The 20,742-nt window shown below is 48.3% G+C and overlaps 1 protein-coding gene across 2 annotated transcripts in view; it reads left to right on the top strand.

The window, feature by feature from the left end:
* Nucleotides 1-20,742, top strand: part of FGD2 (FYVE, RhoGEF and PH domain containing 2) — a 414,855-nt gene that overhangs the window by 65,998 nt on the left and 328,115 nt on the right. The window lies entirely within an intron of this gene.

Below are 20,742 nucleotides of genomic sequence, written 5' to 3' on the forward strand. Positions count from 1 at the left end.
ATAGACTTATGGAAACTAAATGCAATATCCATCTTTGATAATTACCCACTGCCCCGGACTGATGACCTGATCAGAAAGTTGGGTACAGCTAAGTACATTTCTACCTAATACTTGACAAATGTGTATTGGCAGGTTCCATTAAACTCAGTAGATAGGGAAAAGACTATCTTCTCAACACCACAAGGCCTGCGGAACATACCTGGATGTTACGACTGGATGAATCACTGAGGTGCTCCGCACACCATCCATTTAATCAGTCCTTCTTGGGCATCCTCATCACCTGCTTCCTCAGCAAAGGACATGCAAAGACAAGGACCGTGCCTGTTTGGGCCTTATAGGGCCAAGGGCCAGACCTGCTATCCTGCATTTCACCTACAAACTAATCTCTACTACTGCTACTCACCAAAAGATATCCTTCCGCAGGACTTCCAGACCGTAGTACAGGCCCTTGTGGTCTTGCACATCGATGGGGGAAATGCTCTCCTTACAGGGCTCCCAACTGCTCACTTGGCCCCCCTAAAAACAGTCCACTACGCTGCAGCATGTCTTATTATGGGAGCATGGAAATGTGAACAAATTACCCCCATTCTACGCAAACTACATTGGCTTCCATCCAAGCCAGGATACTGTTCAAGACTGCAAGTATCATCTACAAAGCGGTCATGAGTAGCACACCAGTCTACCTGGTGGCTAACCTCCACATATCTGGTGGCACACGTTCCTTGCGCAGCAAATCAACCAACCGACTTGAATCCCAACTCGTCCCCAAAGAGAGGAGCAGCAAACAATCCTTCTCTTGTCATGCACCCACTCTCTGGAACTCGATCCTGGTGATGGCTCGGAATGCCCCCACAATTCTCCAATTTTGCAAATGTCTCAAAACATGGCTCTTTCAACAACACCTTACCAATAACTAATTCCAACGGATGCACATACCAATGCACAGAGCTCACAGTACTGTGCTGCTGTTAAAAGATGCCAGACCAAATACCGGCTACCTACACTCTGTACAGCGCTTCGCTGCTCTCGAGCTGGGACTGCGCTTTAAAAAAAAATTATTAATGATATAGAGGTTAATAGTAACAGTTGGCCAGAGCACGTACACCATCTTTATTTGACTGCCCGTGCTCTCAGGAAAGCAGGCTTAAGAGCCAACCCGCAAAGGTGCCACCTCGCCCACTTGACTGTAAAATATCTGGGATACTTTGTTGGGAATAGTGCCTTATTCAACCACAAGCAGAGAAAGTTAAGGCGGTGCAGCAAACAAAACACCCCAAAGACAAAACGCAATCTCTGTGCCTTCCTGGGATCAACCGGATATTATCGAAGGTTTAGCCCAAATTACTCTACCCTGGCGATTAATCTCACTGACAAGCTAAAGAACTCACACTCCCAGAAATAACTTGGAATAAGACCCAAAAAGCTAGCTTCGAGGGCCTGAAAATCATCCTTTGTCAGGAACCAGTTTTTAAGATGCCAGATTTTAATAAAGAGTTCCTTCTACAGACTAACACTTCTAAATTTGATTTGGGTGGACTGCTTTCTCAAGAATATGATGGGATTGAACATCCAGTGTTATAGAAGCAGGTAGCTTTTTCCCCAAGAGCATTCATATGCTGCTCTTGAACTTGAAGCATTAGCCATCAAGTGGGGCGTCTCACCTAAGATATTATTTAAAGGGGAGGAAGTTCAGCTTATTACAGACCACTCACCATTGACCTGGATTAGCCTGAGAAAAGACAAAAACCCTAGAGTAATGAGGTGGTTCCTGAATTTACAACCTTTTTGTTTTTCTGAGCCGATTCCCTCTGGAAGGAGATGGGGAAGCCACCACCATAAGGGGAAGGGTATGTGACGAATTAATGGTATTTGTCCCCTCTCCCCAAGGAGGAGCCGCCCCATTTGAGGCTAAGAAGGTGAGCCCGCTCCACAATACCCTCCCTAGGAGTATGGGCAAGTGGGACCTCTCTGGGAGTGACTCCCCCTTAAGGGACAAGGACTCCTGTTCCTGCGAGGAACTCCCTAGATTGCCCAGCATATGGGACAGCCTGCTGCAAAGAAGAATGTAACATCTTTATATTTGGCTGCAGGCAATGCTAAAGTGAATCTGTCAGAAGAAGGAAAAGAGGATGTGTCTCTTTAAAATGAGATGTGTATGTAACTGAGATGAGTGGAGGAAGGAGGAGGAGAGAGTATAGTGCGCAGGAAAAGCCACCGGACATGATCGCACCTTGGAGTGGCAGAGTAGAGCCAACCTGCAGAGCTCGCGACTTTCGAATCAGCAAAGAACGCCACAGGGAGATGCTGGGAGGCCACCATGGACGGCAACGGGGAAACTGCTGCCTGAGAAGAGAGAAGTATCCTGGAGCTGGTGGTGGCGTGAACATGATCACCTCGTGGTGGGTGAGACGCCTGCTGAACAATGCCAGAAGCATCACAGCTTGGAGCGAGAGAAGCTCCTTGATGCCCCCATCCGTAGACAACTAAGCCCGAGGGGAAGCTGAGAATGTAAAGCTGCCGATTTACATTTATAAAGTGATTTGCAGCAAAAGCGCTATTACAAAATATAAAAAAGAAAGTACAATTACATGATGATGCAAAACAAATCGGAACTGCTGAAGGGAAAAAGGGGCAGACATTCACTGAGTGGAAAGAAGAGACAGAAGATGAGCTTTCAAATTAGATTGAAAAATGCAAGGAGAAGAGCGAGCTGATAAAGGCAGAGAATTCCAATGTTTAGGGGCTAAGGGAGCAAAGGAACGGAACCGGAAAGAAGCACAGGGGGGTTTGGGAATAGTAAAAAAGAGCAGATTCTGTGATCAAAGAGTCTTAGAAGGAGAATAGAACGACACGAGCGAGGAAAGGTAAGGAGCCAACCATGAGTACATTTAAAAACAATCAAAAGAAAATGGTAGAGAAGACACGATTCAATGGGGAGCAGTGAAATAGACAATTGAGAAGATGTGATAGAAGAAAGAAAAGGTAAAGAAAAAAGAAGACAAACAGAGGAATTATAAATGGAGTGGAAGAGAAGTAGGTGTGAGGCAGGGAGACCAAGAAGAAAGGAAGAACAGTAATCAATCCGAGAAAAAAACGAACAGAACAGAAGAAGTTTAGTAGCATGAAATGAGAGGTGAGGACAAGCAAGACGGATGTTGAAAAGAGCATAGCGACAGGAGCGAGCAGTGGAAGAGATATGCAGTGTGAAAGAAAGCGAGGGATCAAAGATAATGGGTAAGTTGCGTGCAGAACAAGAGAAGGGCGAAGAAGACGGAAAAGAAAGAGACAGAGGAGGAAGAGTAGGAGGAATGGTAGAAGCCGGAAAAAAACAGAATCTCAGTCTTAGACGGGTTGAAAATAAATAATTGAGAAGACATTGGGCCTCATTACAACCCTGGCGGAGAACCATGGTGCAATTTGCACCATGGTCCATGGCGCAAAGCTGCCAACTCCGCCATGGTGGTTGGCGGACTTACCGCCCCATTCCGACCTTGGCGGGGCGGTAAGTCCTCAATCCCCATTTACCCTTCCCCATTCCCATTTTTGCCCCATAGGGTATAATGGGAGTGGGGAAGGCGTTAATTACGCCACCGTAAATTACGGTGGCGTAATTAACAACAAGTCCCGTAGCGCCATGGATTTTTCCGCCTGCAAAAAGCAGGCGTAAAAATCACCATGGCGCTACGGGAACTCGTAGTCAGGCGGAAAGGGGCGCCATGGTTTACGCCGGCGTAAACCCCTTTCCGCCAGGGTCGTAATGAGGGCCATTGAGTTTTAGACAACAGAAAGGCAAGTTGATACAGTAGAGTGCAGAGTAGAGTCAAAGGAAGACAAAAAGAAAAAGATTTGTGTATCATCTGCATACAGATAAAAAGAAAGATCAAATGAATAAATAAGAGCAGAGAGAGGGGCAACGTAAAGAGAGAATAGAAGAGGACCAAGGACAGAACCTTGAGGTACACCATAAAGAAGAGGAAGTGAAGAAGAAGTGTGTTCGGCCCAGGTTACCGAATAGGATCGCTGAGTAAGATAAGAACGAAACCATTCAAGGAAGACTCAGTGATATCCAAAGAAGAAATGGAAGGAATAAGAAGAGTGTGATCCACAGTGCCAAATGCTGCAGATAGTTCGAGCAGAATAAGTATAGAGGAAAGCCTAGAGTGGCGAGCTGACAGAGGAGAGTTCTAGACATGCAGAAGGGCAGTCTCAGTAGAATGAGAAGGACGGAATCCAAATTGGAGCAGTGGAAGAAGGTAATGAAGATTTAGGAAACTAGCAACCTGTGGATATGCAGCCCGCTCAAGACTTTTAGCGCGAAAAGGAAGAAGTGAGATTGGGCAAATGTTAGCTGGAGTAGAGGAATCGAGAGTCATTTGTTTTTAGAATCCGGAGAGTTAGAGCGTGCTTAAAGATAGCAGGGAAAATTGAACTTGAAAAGGAAGAATTAATGAGTGAAGTAAAATAAGGAAGACGATGGGGATAGACCTAGGGGATAAGAGAAGAGCGAAGAGGATCAGATGGGGACGCTGTCGCATGACCACGTATAAAAAGAGCAGAAGTATCAGTAAGTTGAGAGAATAAAGATAAAGAGTATGAAGAAGGACTAGAAGGTATGGAGAGGGCGTGGATAGAAGAAGGAAAAGCAAAATGAAGATTAGCAATTCAAGATGAGAAATAATTAGCAAAGTCAGAAGAAGAAAGAGATGAGACAAGAGACGGATCAGGAGATTTAGGAGACAGAATGTTGTGAAGAAGTTGGAAAGACTATGAGGGTGATGAGAGAGAGAAACAGTAAGTTCCGAAAAAGTATGATTTTTTGTCCGCAATTAAAGTAGAATCAAAAGAAGAGTATAAAGATGAGAGTGCAGCAAGACCAGAATGAGTTTGATTTTTGTTTCCAGTGCTGCTGCTTTACGTAGACAGGAGCAGAGAGAAATGAGATCAGAAGTAAGCCAAGGCTGGGGAGAAAAAGGATAAAGAGGAGACACAGAATTGAGTGCAGACAGTAAGATAGGATGGAGGGTGTTCGCAACCGCGTAAGGAGAAAAAAAATAGAAATAGGAATAGACGGAAGAGAAGAGTGAAAAGATGTCACACACTTGATGGCCGTGCAGAGTATGGGCAATCCCTCTGTCCCCAAGTATCACAATGACAACACCAGAAATACTGTCTGTGTGATCTTTGAAGCCACAGGTGGAAGTACGCAAGCCTGGGCGTGGGGAACAGCCGGAAGAACCCCTTGAGCGCTGCAAGGCAAGGTGCAAAGTGGTTAGGATACAGGGCAAGGCAATGTATACTGAATGCAAAACACAAGAGCACGATGTACCTGTGAGGACTTGAGGGTGGTTCAGGAAAAGCCGAGACCTTCAGACAGCTGTTGGGCCAGACAGAGGGCAAGGGTAGGTGAACACCTAGTGCAGGACCGAAATCCTAAAGTGGTACGTGATCCGTAGAGAAAATCAAGCAGTCCGTGGTCAAAAACAGGCGATCCAGGTCGAGGCAGATGAAGGGTTAAGAGACAAATACAGTCCGTAGAGCAAAGCGTAGTTCGGCAGCATGTAAATCAAAGTTCCAAAACAGATGAGGGCTAAGCGTAACAGTCCATGAAGCAAACCGTGGTCAGGCGATGTACACAGATCCTTAGAACGAAGAATGAGCGTCACGTGATCCATACGAAAACAGCTGTGAAGCAACGTCTTCAGTTTCCGGTCTTCCTTTATCCCTTGGGAGAAAACATGTGACCGTAGTCACGTGAGGTGTGGAAACGAAACGCTGCAGCGTTGCTAAGGGACCACAAGTCACGTGATTCGTGACGCGCCGTGACGCGCAGGTTTCCGTGAAAGCCGTATGTCTCGGCGATGAAGGAGTCTCCACTTCGTTTGCCAGCGATGTGAAGGGCGATAAACGCCAGTCCTGCCAATCATGCCATGCCGTGCCCTGCTGTACAGGAAGCGAGGAGGCAAAACGGTACATGTGTCAAGGTGTGTGCGCCGGGTGGCAAGAGGGGTGGAGGCCACAGACGGGGTAGGGCGTGTCTTTGTTTTCATAGGTGGAGCAGGTAGCGTGGGGGCGGCGTGACAGAATCCCCCCTCAAAGGCCCACGACCCCGTGGGCTGGCAGGGTTATCCTCATGAAACCGTGAAACCAGAAGCGGAGCCCGGACATCCCGGGAGGGAACCCACGAACGGTCCTCGGGACCATAACCCAGCCAGTCCACCAGATACTGGAGGCAACCCCTATGGACACGGGAACCAAGGATGGCGCTGACCTCATAGACGTCCTGGGAAGACACAGAGACAGGGGCGGGAGGAACCAGGACACGAGTAGGAGCAAGGAAGGGCTTGAGGAGAGAGGCATGAAAGACCGGGTGGATCCGCCAGGCAGGAGGAATAGACAGACGGAGAGCCACAGGGTTCAAGACCCTGGCGACCTTGTAAGGGCCCACAAAGCGAGGCAACAGCTTGCGACAACCGGGGATCCGCAAATGTCTGGTCGACAGCCATACCCGATCGCCCACATGATACTCCGGTGCCATAGCCCGCTTCCGGTCCGCCTTAGCCTTCATCACCGACTGGGCCTCACGGAGATGAACCAGAGTTTGTGCATGGACGCCAGCTAGATCGCGCACACAGGCGTTAGCTGCAGGAGTGGCAGAGGAGAAATCAGGGAGCGGTAAGGTGCGTGGATGTTGCCCATACAATGAATAGAAGGGGGAAAACCCCGTGGACGAATGTCGGGAATTGTTGTAGGCGAATTCCACGAGGTAGAGCAGATTGGACCAGGAATCTTGGTACTGAAGGGACAGGCAGCGTAGGTATTGTTCTAGGGCTTGGTTAACCCGCTCGGTCTGTCCATCGCTTTCGGGGTGATAGGCCGAGGAGAAGCGAGCATCGATACCCAGGAGCTTAGTAAGAGCACGCCAGAAACAGGACGTAAACTGTGATCCACGGTCCGATATGATGACCTGTGGCAGACCGAAGAGGCAAAAGACCGACTTGAAGAACAGGCGAGCCAAGGTTGGGGCTGATGGTATGCCCGTACAGGGAATGAACCGGGCCATTTTAGTGTATGAATCGACGATAACCCATATGGTATCGTGACCTTGTCTGCGGGGAAGATCTGTGATGAGATCCATAGAGATAGTGTGCCAAGGCCTGGTGGGAATGGGCAACGGTAGGAGCAACCCTAGGGGCCGTCCTCTGCGTGTTTTGCATTGGGCACATATCGAGCAGGTGTTTACGTAGTGCTCTATGTCCTTTCTCATGGATGGCCGCCAGCACCAACGTTGTAACAATTCTAGGGTGCGTTGTTGCCCAGGGTGGCCGTTTATAGCAGCATCATGTGACCAGGCAAGCGCCTGGTTACGTACATCACATGTAGGGAGAAACAATTTGTCTTGGATAAATGGCAACCCTTCCCAGAGGGCAACGTCCCATTCGGCGAGCGCATGAGGATGTGTGGAAACCCATTGTCTGATGGCGGTGAGCATGGGTGGGGATGGTGTACACATACATATTACATGGCCCTTCCCTAACAGTGTGTCCGGAAACAATGACAGTGATTCCCCACCAGGAGAACGGGAAAGAGCGTCAGCCTTGCCGTGGATGTGACCCGGTCTGTGCTTAACAACAAAAACGAAGGCAGCAAAGAACAAGTGCCAGCGCACTTGTCTACTGTTTACACATTTCAGGGAGGCCAGGTCTTGTAGGTTTTTGTGATCTGTGTAAACCACCGTCTGATACCTTGCCCCCATAAGATGGTGTCGCCACGTTTGGAGGGCGTCTTTGATAGCCAATAGCTCTTTCTCGGTCACGGTGTAGTGTGTTTCGGCAGCCGAGAACTTCCGTGAGTGATAGGCACCCGGATGTAGGCTACCCGTGGTTGGGCAAGGCTGAGATAATACTGCACCTAATGCAAACGAGGAGGCATCTGCTTCCAGAACATAGGGAAGGCCAGGGTCAGGGTGTTGCAGGACAGGAGCAGAAACAAATCTGGACTTAAGCGCCTCGAAGGCTTCCTGGTGTACAGAGGTCCAGGTGAACGGGACAAGAGGACTAGTCAGAGCGGTCAAAGGTGAAACAATAGAAGAGAAGCCGGCGATGAATCTCCGGTAAAAATTAGCGAAGCCGAGAAAGGACTGGAGCTGTTTGATGTTAACGGGAGTCGGCCACTCCGTGACAGCCCGTACCTTAGTCTGATTCATGGATAACCCTCCGGGGGAGATGTGAAAGCCTAAGAACTCCACTTCCTTTGTATGGAACAGGCATTTCTCGGGTTTGGCGAACAAGGTGTTCGCCTTGAGGCGAGAGAGGACCTCCCTAACATGACCGACGTGTTCCTCCAAGGAGGATGAGTATATCAATATATCGTACAGATATACCACCACGAACGTATCCAAGATATCAGAAAATACGTCGTTGATAAATCGTTGGAACGTTGCGGGGGCATTACAAAGCCCGAAGGGCATCACGGTATATTCAAATAACCCTTGTCGGGAACAGAACGCCGTCTTCCATTCATCTCCACGCCTCATACGGATTAGGTTGTACGCCCCCCTTAGGTCCAGCTTGGTAAATATGGATGCATTGGTCAACCTGTCCAACAGCGTGGAGATGAGCGGGAGGGGGTACCTGTTTTTTACGGTGACGGAATTCAACCGCCTGTAGTCCATACAAGGGCGTAGATCGCCTTCTTTTTTCGGCACAAAAAAGATCGGGCTAGCAGCAGGGGAACAGGAGGGACGGATGTGACCTAGTTGTAAGGCCCGATGGATGTACTCTTTGAGGGCTCGTTCCTCTGACTGGGATAATGAATAGATCCTACCCCTGGGAATGGGAGCATCTGAGACCAAATCTATCGGACAATCGTATGGTCTATGTGGGGGTAGACCTTCTGCAGTAGCTTTGTCAAAAACCATATGAAAATCGTGATAGTTAACGGGTATGTTCGGCATGACGGCCCCCACGGTATGCGAAGGCACAGGGCCTGAGACTGTGTCATCGATGCGGGTGGAAGCCATGGCACCAAGGATGGTAGCAGGAGTGGAGACCGAATCCACTTCTGTGAGACAAAACTGTTGGCAGACCTCTGACTCAAACGTGACTTGTCCCGTTCCCCAATTTATCAAAGGGTTGTGCTGTCGCAACCAGGGTATCCCCAATATGATGCCGAACTGTGGTGTAGTGATAAGGTCAAAAGACATGGTCTCTCTATGGGTACTCTGTATCATTACTTCCAGAGGAGCAGTTCGGAACTTGATTGGGCCGGAAGATAGGGAAGTGCCATCAACCGCGTGTACGGGTTCTGGGTGTTCTTTTCTGACCAAGGGCAGATTGAGACGGTGGGCCAAGGCAATATCGATGAAACAACCAGTGGCCCCAGAGTCAATCACAATCTGAACGATGTGTGCGATCTCCCTAGTGGGTTTCAGAAGGGCGTGGACTACCACCGGTCTGATAGGGCCGAAGGCGGGTTCAGCGGGGGTCATAGACAGGCTCGCCGGTGCCCCCTGTATCATGGGCGAGCCTTCTGAAAACCCGGGGTCTTGTTCTTGGAGCGTCGGGGGCATTCCCTTACATAGTGCCCATTCAACCCGCAATAGAAACAGGCGTTCTCAGCCCTCCGACGTTCTCGTTCGGATGACGTTATCGGACTTCGGATACCTCCTATTTGCATAGGTTCAGAAGCGGTGGTAGAAGTGCTCGGGCTTGGTTGGCTAGTGAACGTTGTTTCTGCCCTCCGCTCGGATCGCCTTGCGTCAACCTGTAAGGCTAGATCCACCAGATCCGTGAACACTGAAGGAAGGGCAGGAACCACCGAGAGTGCATCCTTCATGGTGTTGCATAGCCCACGATAAAATACGATAGCTTTTTTCTCCTCCGGCCAGGCGGTCTCGGCGGCAAGCTGGTTGTACCGTGTGATGTACTCTATCAGTGTTTGTTTCCCCTGTGTTAAGTCCAGGAGTTCTAGGTCCCTTGATTGGGCCTTATAGCGAGTATCGAAGACTTTAGCCATTTCTGTTATGAGAAGATCAAAATCATACAAAGCGGGGTGATCGTTCTCCAACATTGGATTTGCCCAGGTGGCCGCCACCCCAGACAGATGTGACAGAAGGAATGCGGCCTTAGTGACTGAATCGGGGAAAGCTAAGGGTTTGCACAAGAAATGTAGTTTGCATTGATTAATGAAAGTACGGTACTTCCGGGGGTCCCCCTGGTAACGTTCTGGAGCGGCAAGAGGAACGGGTGTCGGGAGTAACACTGGAGTGGGTGTTGGGGCCTGAACAGGTGCTAGTCGGTCTGGAGGGGCTGGGTCCCCGAACTCGGCGTCTGCGGGTAGTGGGTGTTGGGTGCTCTGTAAGGCGTCCAGACGGTGATGTATGGCTGCTGTGGCGGCGGCCATGTCGGTCCTGAGGGCCGCCACTGCCTGCATCAACGCGGTCACTGGGTCCCCGGAGGAGGGATTCATACTCTGGATGACCAAAAAGGCTTCACAGTCTGTCACACACTTGATGGCCGTGCAGAGTATGGGCAACCCCTCTGTCCCCAAGTATCACAATGACAACACCAGAAATACTGTCTGTGTGATCTTTGAAGCCACAGGTGGAAGTCCGCAAGCCTGGGCGTGGGGAACAGCCGGAAGAACCCCTTGAGCGCTGCAAGGCAAGGTTCAATGTGGTTAGGATACAGGGCAAGGCAATGTATACTGAATGCAAAACACAAGAGCACGATGTACCTGTGAGGATTTGAGGGTGGTTCCGGAAAGGCCGAGACCTTCAGACAGCTGTTGGGCCAGACAGAGGGCAAGGGTAGGTGAACACCTAGTGCAGGACCGAAATCCTAAAGTGGTACGTGATCCGTAGAGAAAATCAAGCAGTCCGTGGTCAAAAACAGGCGATCCAGGTCGAGGCAGATGAAGGGTTAAGAGACAAATACAGTCCGTAGAGCAAAGCGTAGTTCGGCAGCATGTAAATCAAAGTTCCAAAACAGACGAGGGCTAAGCATAACAGTCCGTGAAGCAAACCGTGGTCAGGCGATGTACACAGATCCTTAGAACGAAGAATGAGCGTCACGTGATCCATACGGAAACAACTGTGAAGCAACGTCTTCAGTTTCCGGTCTTCCTTTATCCCTTGGGAGAAAACACGTGACCGTAGTCACGTGAGGTGTGGAAACGAAACGCTGCAGCGTTGCTAAGGGACCACGAGTCACGTGATTCGTGACGCGCCGTGATGCGCAGGTTTCCGTGAAAGCCGTATGTCTCGGCGATGAAGGAGTCTCCACTTCGTTTGCCAGCGATGTGAAGGGCGATAAACGCCAGTCCTGCCAATCATGCCATGCCGTGCCCTGCTGTACAGGAAGCGAGGAGGCAAAACGGTACATGTGTCAAGGTGTGTGTGTCGGGTGGCAAGAGGGGTGGAGGCCACAGACGGGGTAGGGCGTGTCTTTGTTTTCATAGGTGCAGCAGGTAGCGTGGGGGGCGGCGTGACAAAAGAAAAGAAAAAGGATACAGAATTAAAGGAACAGAGGTTGCAATGAGTAAAGGTGGGCAAAAAAGAAGGAGTGATAGGTGGCGTAGGAGAAAAAAAGAAAGTAAAAAGTGGTTGGAAGCATAAAAAGGATAGGAAGACAGACTTAGAGGAAGGAAGTGAGGAGAAAATTAAATCAAGAGAAGAACCAGACTGATGGGAGGGAGGGGCTGGAAATAGATGAAGATGATAAGAGTTGTTAAGTGCAATCAGCAGAGAGTTGGAAGGATTAGAAAAGGGGAGGTTAAAGTCACCCAAAAGAAAAAAAGGTGACAAAGAAGGAAGACAAGAGGATAAAAGAAGATCGAGGTGGTCCAGAAAATCACATTCTGAGGAATATGAGATAAGACTATCAAGAGAACCAGGTAATAGAAGAAAGAGTATAAAAGAGAGAACCCAGGAGAGGGAGGTTCTAAAAGGGGATCAAGTCCCATTCAGAGTAGCCAAGGATGCATTGAAAGACTGTGAAAGAGTCATAAGTGAAGAAAAGAGTATGAGAGACTATCTCAAAATAAGCTGTAAACAGCATAACCCTAAAGAGAGCAGCACGCCCAGAAGTGTTTTACAAGAGTTACAAGAGCTCATGGAGGAGACATCCAGAGCTTACCAAAGAAGATTATATCAAGAAACTCAAGCATAAGGGAGAGACATTTCCATCAGAGACTATCAGAAACTACAAGAAGCCCAGGAGAAGAAAGACCTTCTCATGGCTGAATTTAAGGTGATTAAACTAGTGGTAGGGTCAGGAAGAGTTAGGTTTGGACCGAGGACCCGAGCACCCTTAGTTTCTTTAGTAGGCAGAGTGATCCCTTTAGCAATAGGGAAAGTTAGGCATTTTCAAATAATTTCTTTAAATAGAGTTCATAATGTCCTTAATGTGTCCGACTCCTTCTTCCGACCTGCCACAGCTCCCAATGGTGCCCTACCATGAATTTAGCAGTGCATAATATCCTCCTGCAGTGTCCCATCAGTACTACAGTAGTGTGGGCTGTTATTTCTTCAGTGCCCTATCAGTACTCAAGTAGTGCATATTATCCTCCAAGCAGTGGCTCGCCTATACTTCAGCAGTGTATGCCATCCTTTCAGCTGTGGCAGGATCATACAAATCACCGCACCGGATTAAATACAAACAATACTTAAAGAAAACTTGTGTATAATTGGTACCAAAGAGTGGTTTAATCTGTACAACAACAGCAACAGCTAAATAAATATATTCCTTTAATAGAAGTTAAGTAGGGAAATGCGCAGTGGACAGACCAACCCTTTTCTTGGTTTCTAGTGCCTTATAAGTACCACATAAACATAGACATAAAAAAACATCCGGAAGAATGGGCCGCAGTGATAAGTGAAACCTTTAACCACTGCCACAAAGCGAAACAGATCCCCGCATCTTGGACAGAAGCGGTACTGGTTCCAATTTTTAAGATAGGGTCCAGAGAAAGCCCGTCCAACTACAGACCAATTGCCTTGTTGGACATCCTGGGAAAAATATTCGCGTCCTTGCTCCTCTCACATTTTCAAAAATGGGCAAAAGGTTTGCCTGTGACAGACATCTTCCAGACTGGTTTCCAAAAGAGTACAGGGACGGCAATCAACATCCTAATCCTTAATATCATAAAAGCAAGGGTGAAATCAGGTGCCCCGAAAGTCCATTTGGCTTTGGTCGACCTCTCGAAGGCCTTTGACATGGTGGATCGTGAGAAATTTTGGGCGAAATTAAGAACCTGGAAATGCCCGACGGAAATATTGGATCCTATCATGGCCTTAGACACTAAAACTACGATGCGTGTCCATCTGAATCAGCAAGGCCACTTGTCAAACATAATCCATAGGGAATGTGAGGTAAAGCAAGGTTGCCCCATGGCCCCGGCACTATTTATTGCTTTCATTGGTGACTTCCAGGATACTGAAAAAAAAAATGTGTTCATTCCCGCCAAGTGTGGGTCTGTCAAAGGTGTCAAGATTATGGTATGCGGATGATCTGATCCTGATGGATCAGACCAAAGTAGGTTTGCAACGTCAACTAGCAAATCTCTCTGCTTACATGAAAGATAACAACTTGGAAATAAACACGCAGAAAACTAAAATCCTTCTCTTCACAAAATCGACAGTCGAACGCAAAATCTCATCAACTTGGTTCCTGGAAAATACCAAACTGGAAGTGGTGAAAGAATATAAATATCTTGGGGTGTGGATTGATAATTCCCTGAAAGAAAACACCATCACGAAGGCCCTGTGGGACAAAACAAGAAATCTGACAGCGCAATTGAAAGCTGTGGATAAAAAATTTGGAAAGTTGTCATGGGCGCCAGCGCTTCAATTTTACAAATCCAAAATAGTCCCAGCGTTGGTATATGGAATGAGTGCGAACCTCACCCTTCCGCAAGATCTGTGGCTGAGGCTGGAAGGCTTTGTGTGGAAGGCGATACTGGCTCTGCCGAAGTCAGTACCTATGGCGGCGATTCGACGAGACCTCAGCCTTATGTCTCTCGCATCAACAGTCGAGCAAGGTGCGCTGCAACTCTTCCAAAAAATTCTTTTGCCGGACTCTCTCCCTATCTTCCAGGCTGTAGCAGAAGAAATTCAAAGAGAGAAGTGTAAACCTCTAAATGACTGGGTAAAGAAATTAAAAAAACAAACTGGGAGAGATAGTCTGTACGGAAGAACTCCTAATCTTAAACCCAGGTAGAGTGAAGAAAAAATAGAGCAGCAAGATTGGATTTTGACTAATGAAAAAATCATGTCATACAAACTTCTCAAAAATCTCCCGCTGGGACATAATAAACTAAAAACACCATTGAGATATTGTGAAAAATTTCCTGAGAAGGAATTGAGAAGAACATTTATGAGAGCTCGGTTAAATACCTTATATACAAGAGAAATCTTGGCTCTCAGATCACAATCTACCATAGCTTCATGTCGGCTATGTGAAAACCGGACCAGCTTGAAACTGTGAGACACCTACTGACGTCCTGTCCTGAAATGTCTAAAGAAAGAGAGGCGTACTTGGCACCGCTATTATCTCACCCATCAGCATTAAGTGAAGAAATGGGTTGGTGTTGGCTAATTGCTGGTGACTCAGCCAGATGGTCGAGGGCTGCAGCTAAACTTTTGGATATTGCTCTGAAATGAGCCAACCCAGTCAACCTCTAACATCTAACGTCTAATGTCTATCCCTGAACGTTTACCGTAAAACGGATATTGACCAGTCTGACGATAAGATTGCGCAAATGACTTGGGAAAGAAAAAAATTCAGCCGTTAGCGGTGTCCAAAGTACTCTTGAATGAACTTGTTATCGAAATGAGAAAATACTTTTTGTAAAAATCTTTTATTGATTAAATACAAAATAAAAAAATAAAATAAAAAATAGGTTGTTATTTCTGCAGTGCCTTATGAGTACCTGAGCAGTGCACTCTATCCTCTAAGCAGTGATCTATTATTTTGCTTTTCAAAGAGTGCACTGACAAATCTTAGTTCTCTCACCAATACACTGAATTAAAAACCTTGAAGGCAGGTAAACAATGGGCCTCATTACGAGTCCGGCGGTAAAACCGCCTGGTTACCGCCGGACTCGTATTACCATTCCGCCTCCGTGATTCCTGGAATTACCGGGGCATTACAACCCCGGTTTTCCGGGAATCACGGAGGCGGAAGGGTGTTAATCCCCATTCCCATCGAGTCCTATGGGACTCGATGGGAATGGGGATCATGGAAACCCCGGCAGCATCTCGTAATGCTGCCGGTGTTTCCTCGTCCGCCTGCAGGCGGGCGGTGTTAAACCCGCCAGGTCAAACCTGTCGGGAACATCACCTCCCGCCTGCAGGAGTCGGGATCAGGCGGTCCGGAAACAACGGTGGCGGCGGGTTTACCGCCACCGTTATTTCCGCACCGCCTGATTTGTAATGAGGCCCAATGACTCACACATACACACTGTTAGCTAAATGATAAACTGGCTCTTATGCAGCCTTTTATTCATCAAAAAGCATACATAAACGAATAAAGAAAACACAGAATAAATGAAGCAAAGAAGCCTAAGGAAAATACATCACCGTTGGAGCAACTTTAAAGAGTGCCTTCATCTCGCCAGAATCAGCTGAAAGGCCCTGAAACAGTCAGGCAAGAGACCACAGCAGCCAACAGGCCCAGCGCGAGCGTCCCCCCTCCGGGATAACCCCTTCAATGCCCCACATTTTAAGCCCTCCACAAAGGTGGGGCGGCATCTTCTAGAATCTTCTGGCCTGAGTCTATGCACGTTCACAGTTCCTGTGTGCCACAGACCAGGGTGACCCAGGGTAACCTCAGGGAGCAGAACTCTTCCCTTTCTCAAGAAAGCAGCAAAAACAACTCTATAACTCATCCTCAGCTTTGACAATATCATGGCAACATTATCAGGTACCAGCTGGCACCTGCGTATCCCAGCCTTTTCACACACAGTGTCCTTGGATGAGCAATGCAAACCAACATAAGCAACAAATAACGCTGAAAACATGTTTTCCAGTGAAATGGTGCGAATGATGCTGAAAATATGTTTACAGTTCACCGTAAGGGCAGCTTTCACTGAAGCATGGAGCGAATGCCCATTATGGCTCGGAGCACACCAGAATGCACTGCGCACCAGCGCCATATTTTAGCTCAAAGTATTACACCTATCTGTACTCCATCAGTCTATGCTATCTTCCCTGCAGCAGCATATCAGTACTTCATATGTTCATGCTGTTCTCCCATGCTGTTCTCCCTTCAGGGTCCTGTTAGCACTACAGAGGTATATAGTATCCCTGCAGCAGTGGCTTTTCTGTACCTCTGCAGTGTGTGGTATCTCCCATATGGTTTTCTTACATCACTACTACAGTGCAGGATATCATCCAGGCAGTACCTACCAATACTTCAGAAGTGGTTCTTCTCCTCCAAGCAGTGCCCTGTCAGTACTACATAAGCAGAGACCTGCCAATACTCCAAAGGTGTATGCAATCCTTCCAACAGTGTCCTATCAGTACGTCAACAGTATGCACTATCCTACAAGCAGTACTACTTCCAGCAGTGCCCTCTCTTCACTCCAGCAGTACTCTCTGTCCCATCAGCAGTTATCTAGCAGCAACACATCAGTATTCTGTGAGTACTCAACAATGTGGACTATACTCCCATTACTTCCCTTTCAACTTTACAGCAATGCATGCTATCCTTCCAGCTGCGCTCTGTCAGTATTTCCGGAGTGCATGCCTCCACCCAGCAGTGGACTGCCAGCATTCCAGGGGTGTATACTATTATTTCCAATAGTGCCCTAACAGTACTTCTACAGTGCGTGCTGTCCTCCGAGTGGTGTTTCAGTATAACAACAGTGCACTAAACCCTCATCAGGGCCCAGTCAGTATTGCAACAGGGACTGCTAGCCACACAGCAGTGGCCTGTCAGTACTCCAGAGGTGTGTGCTGTTATTCTGTCATTGGCATTTCAGAGGTCTCTGCCAGCAGTGATCTGTAAGTACTCCCAAAGTGCCCACTAGCCTTCAAGCAGTGCTGCTACAATACTGCATGATTCTACCTAGCAGTGCTCAGCCATTATTCCAGAGGTGAATTCTATCTTTCCACTACTTTGCAGTGTACGCTCTCCCCAAAGCAGTGCCCTGCCAGTACGTCAACAGTGCACACTATCCTCTCAGCAATGCCTGCCTTTGGAAATGTCTAATTTCTTACACCTTTTTCCTATAATGTCTCAGTAGGTATGACTCAAACTGTTTGTCCTGAAAGATCACTAACTAAAGTTAGTGAAAGTGAGCAATTGTTAGTTTTGGCTATTAGGTGGCACTAAATCGCTACCTGTGAACTGAAACTATTGCATTAGAATACAGCTAGGGAGAAATGTCTTATGAGGACGGTCACAAAGCTTGTAGGTGTTGTTTGGTTATTTAGCCACCAATTGACTGGGCATGTCCATGTTTTAAAAAAAAAAAGACTTTTTTGTATTTTAACAATCAAACAATACACAGTGTCATCAGTCCGCTTTGGAAATCAAGTATTGAACGTATAGGACCCATACTTCTGGGGGACGGGCATGCAGTGGTAAGGTTTGTATGAAAGCTGTCTTCACATAGTGGCAGTAAGTAATATCCTGTAGCCACCCTTGCATGCTTGGGGGCCACACCTCCCCCATGCCATGCCCACCCTTCTGCGCGACAACACCAACAATAGTCTTTCCAGGCACCTCCTTGCGGGCGGCAAGGCCCTTGTACATCCCAACAGGGCCAGAATGGGATATAGTTCAAATATTTCACCTGTGATCAGAGTGCTTTTGGCTAATATCTCAGAACCAGTACTCGTGAACCTGTGGGCACTCCCACGCCAGGTGGAGAAAGCCGGCCGGGGCGAAATTACATCTGCCGCAGGGAAGTGCTTATGGAGCCTGGCTGGGGTATGGTAGACCTGGTGTAGGACAATGAAATGTATTTGCTTATATTAAGTGTTCAGGGAAACTTTCTGGGTCTGTTTCAATACATATTCCCAATCTGCATCATCAATAGATTCCCCCAGGACGGTCTCCCATCGCCTTCTCGGGCCACTCCCCTCCCATGGTATCTCCTCCATCAGGTCTGCATAAATCCGTGAGACTAGGCAACCCTCCCCTTGTGATTGAATGACTCCTCTTAGCATTGGCCACTCCGAAGGCTGCACTGGGAATGATACAAGAGGCCTCTAAGTGCGTGTCGTAATCGAAAGTAAATGAAAATATCTATTGCAGAGTTGCCCCCCCACTCCCTTGCTTGTTGAACAATGAGGAACACCCCGTCCACGAATAAATCCCAGAGGGATTTCCCAGTTTCCCAGTTTTTTTGCCCATTGGAGGTATATCCGTTCAGTCGTTAGGGGGAGACCGGGGACATGGTGTGCTGGAATCAGAGGTGAATAGACTGTGGTAAGGCCTATCTTCCCCGCCAACTGCCTCCAGGCCTCGCAGGTAATTTGAACTACATTCAATATGTTGGATGTTGCCCGGGTCGCCACAAGGATCATTGCGCGCAGTAGATGAGGGGACGCCAGTGCCCTCTCCACCTGCACGTGTGGCCTCACAAAGTATGTGGCATATCAGTGCCCGAGGAAGTGTGCCTGTGCCGCTCAAGGTCGGGGAGAGCCAGGCCCCCCTTCCATGTTGGCTGCGTCAGTGTCATATATGCTACCCACGCTGGTTTCCCAGCCCACACCAGATCGAGGTCAAGCCCACGTAGTCGCTGGAAGAAGTTGCCTGACAAGAGTAGGGGTACATTGAGGAAGAGATATACACATTTGGGGAGGATGACCATTTTCACAATTAAAATCGTCCCGATTAACGTCAGTGGAGTTCTCGCCACTTATCCACCATGTCCCGAAGTTTCTTGGTTGCCCTCCCATAGTTGTTGCGGAATAACTCCTCTCGGCGGCGAGACACCAGCACCCCTAGGTATCGTACTTTCCCATCTTAAGCCGCACTCGTCCTGGAATTCCACCGTTCCTGGCGTAAGGGGAAATACCACAGATTTGCTATGGTTGATTCTCAGGCCAGAAAATTCCCCAAAACGTATCACCTCTCTCATCACCGGGCTCAAGTTCTCCTCGGGGTCGCCAATATAGAGAGCCACATCCTCCGCATACACCGATATGATCATCCTGTGCAGGCCGAAACTCAGCCCTCGCTGAATGTGTCGCTCTCTGAGGATCGCCATCAGCGGTTCCATCGCCAAGGCGAAGAGGAGCAGGGAGAGGGGGCATCCCTGTCGGGTCCCCGTTCCCATTTCAAAACTGGCCGACCTTGCTCGCCCCACTACTATCCTCGCAGATGGGCTGGTGTATAATAAGGCAACCAGCTTAAGAATATGGGGGCTAAGCATCAGTTTCCGGACTACCGAGAACAGGAAGGACCATTCGATGGAGTGGAAGGCCTTCTCAGCATCTAGGAACACGGCAATTGCCTGGGATGTACCGTCAATCGCTTCCATGAGCCCGAAGTGGTGACGAAGCCGAACGTCATATTCCTCCGAGTACAAATCCCGCCTGATCAGCAAGCACCAGTCTGGGCATAAGTGGAAGCAACCAGTTTACAACATTTTTGGTGAATATTTTGTTATCTACATTAACTAGGGAGATTGGTCTTTATGAGGCGCAGCCCGCGGGGGGGTTTCCCCTATTTATGTATCAGTATTATATTGGCCTCACGTAGCGTGGGGTGAGCGATACCATCGCAAACGATTCCTCATATATGCAGAGGAGGATCAGAGCCAGGACAGGGGCATAAGCCTTGTAGAACTCCCCGGTTAGGCCATCGGCCCCCAGTGATTTCGACCCCAGGAGTTCCCTTATTACCCCAGGATTTCTTCCAAACATACTGGATGCTCAAGGGGTTCACGCAGGTGTACCTACACCCAATATAACTCCACTTCTTCTAAATAGCACCCCAGTTACCCCAATTAGGGTGAGCGCCTGGAACTGTATAATTCCTGGTAGAAGGACTGGAACACTGTTGCGATATTTCCCTCAGAGTACACCAGTTTACCCTGACGGTTCTTCACCTTATCTGCATGTGGGGGTCATCTGTCTGCAGCTATTAGACGTGCCAACAGCGCCCCCGGTTTCTGCACCTCACCGTAATGTGGTACTTGGTGAACCCGAGCCAGGAACCAGACCTCTCGATCAGCGTTGCCCTCACGGAGCTGGCTGAGAGCGCAAGGGTTTGAGGTTTCTGCATAATTCATTTCTAGCTCCTTGATCCTGGATTCCCCCCTTGTGAGTTCCCGTCTGATACCCCAGAGAATTCAATTCTCCTTAGACATACATACCCCTCTAATGAAGAACTTAAGGCTTTCCCAAAGCACCCCACTCGAAGAGACAGAACCCTCGTTATTCTGAAGAAAGGATTGGATGTCCTCTCGTAGTTCCTGATGGAATATTGCATCCTGCAATTCCGCATGTTTGAATCGCCAGGAGTGTCCACCCCCCAGTCTGCCCTGCTCACATTCCAGAGTTACCGGGACATGATCGGAGAGAGTCCGCAAGAGTATCGGGCTTGCGCCCCACTGCAACACCCCCTTGCGGGATACAAAAAAAATAGTCGAGCCTGGAGCTGGAGCCGTGGACCCGGGAGTGATATGTGTAGTCTCGATCACCTCACTGCTGATGCCTCCAAGCATCTATAAGATCGTACATCTCGCAGATTTCCTTCACTTGTAGACTTGCTTTGGGTACGCTACTCT

This window comes from Ambystoma mexicanum, chromosome 13, assembly GCF_040938575.1.
Source record: "Ambystoma mexicanum isolate Mex_15411 chromosome 13, UKY_AmexF1_1, whole genome shotgun sequence".
Lineage (NCBI taxonomy): Eukaryota > Metazoa > Chordata > Amphibia > Caudata > Ambystomatidae > Ambystoma > Ambystoma mexicanum.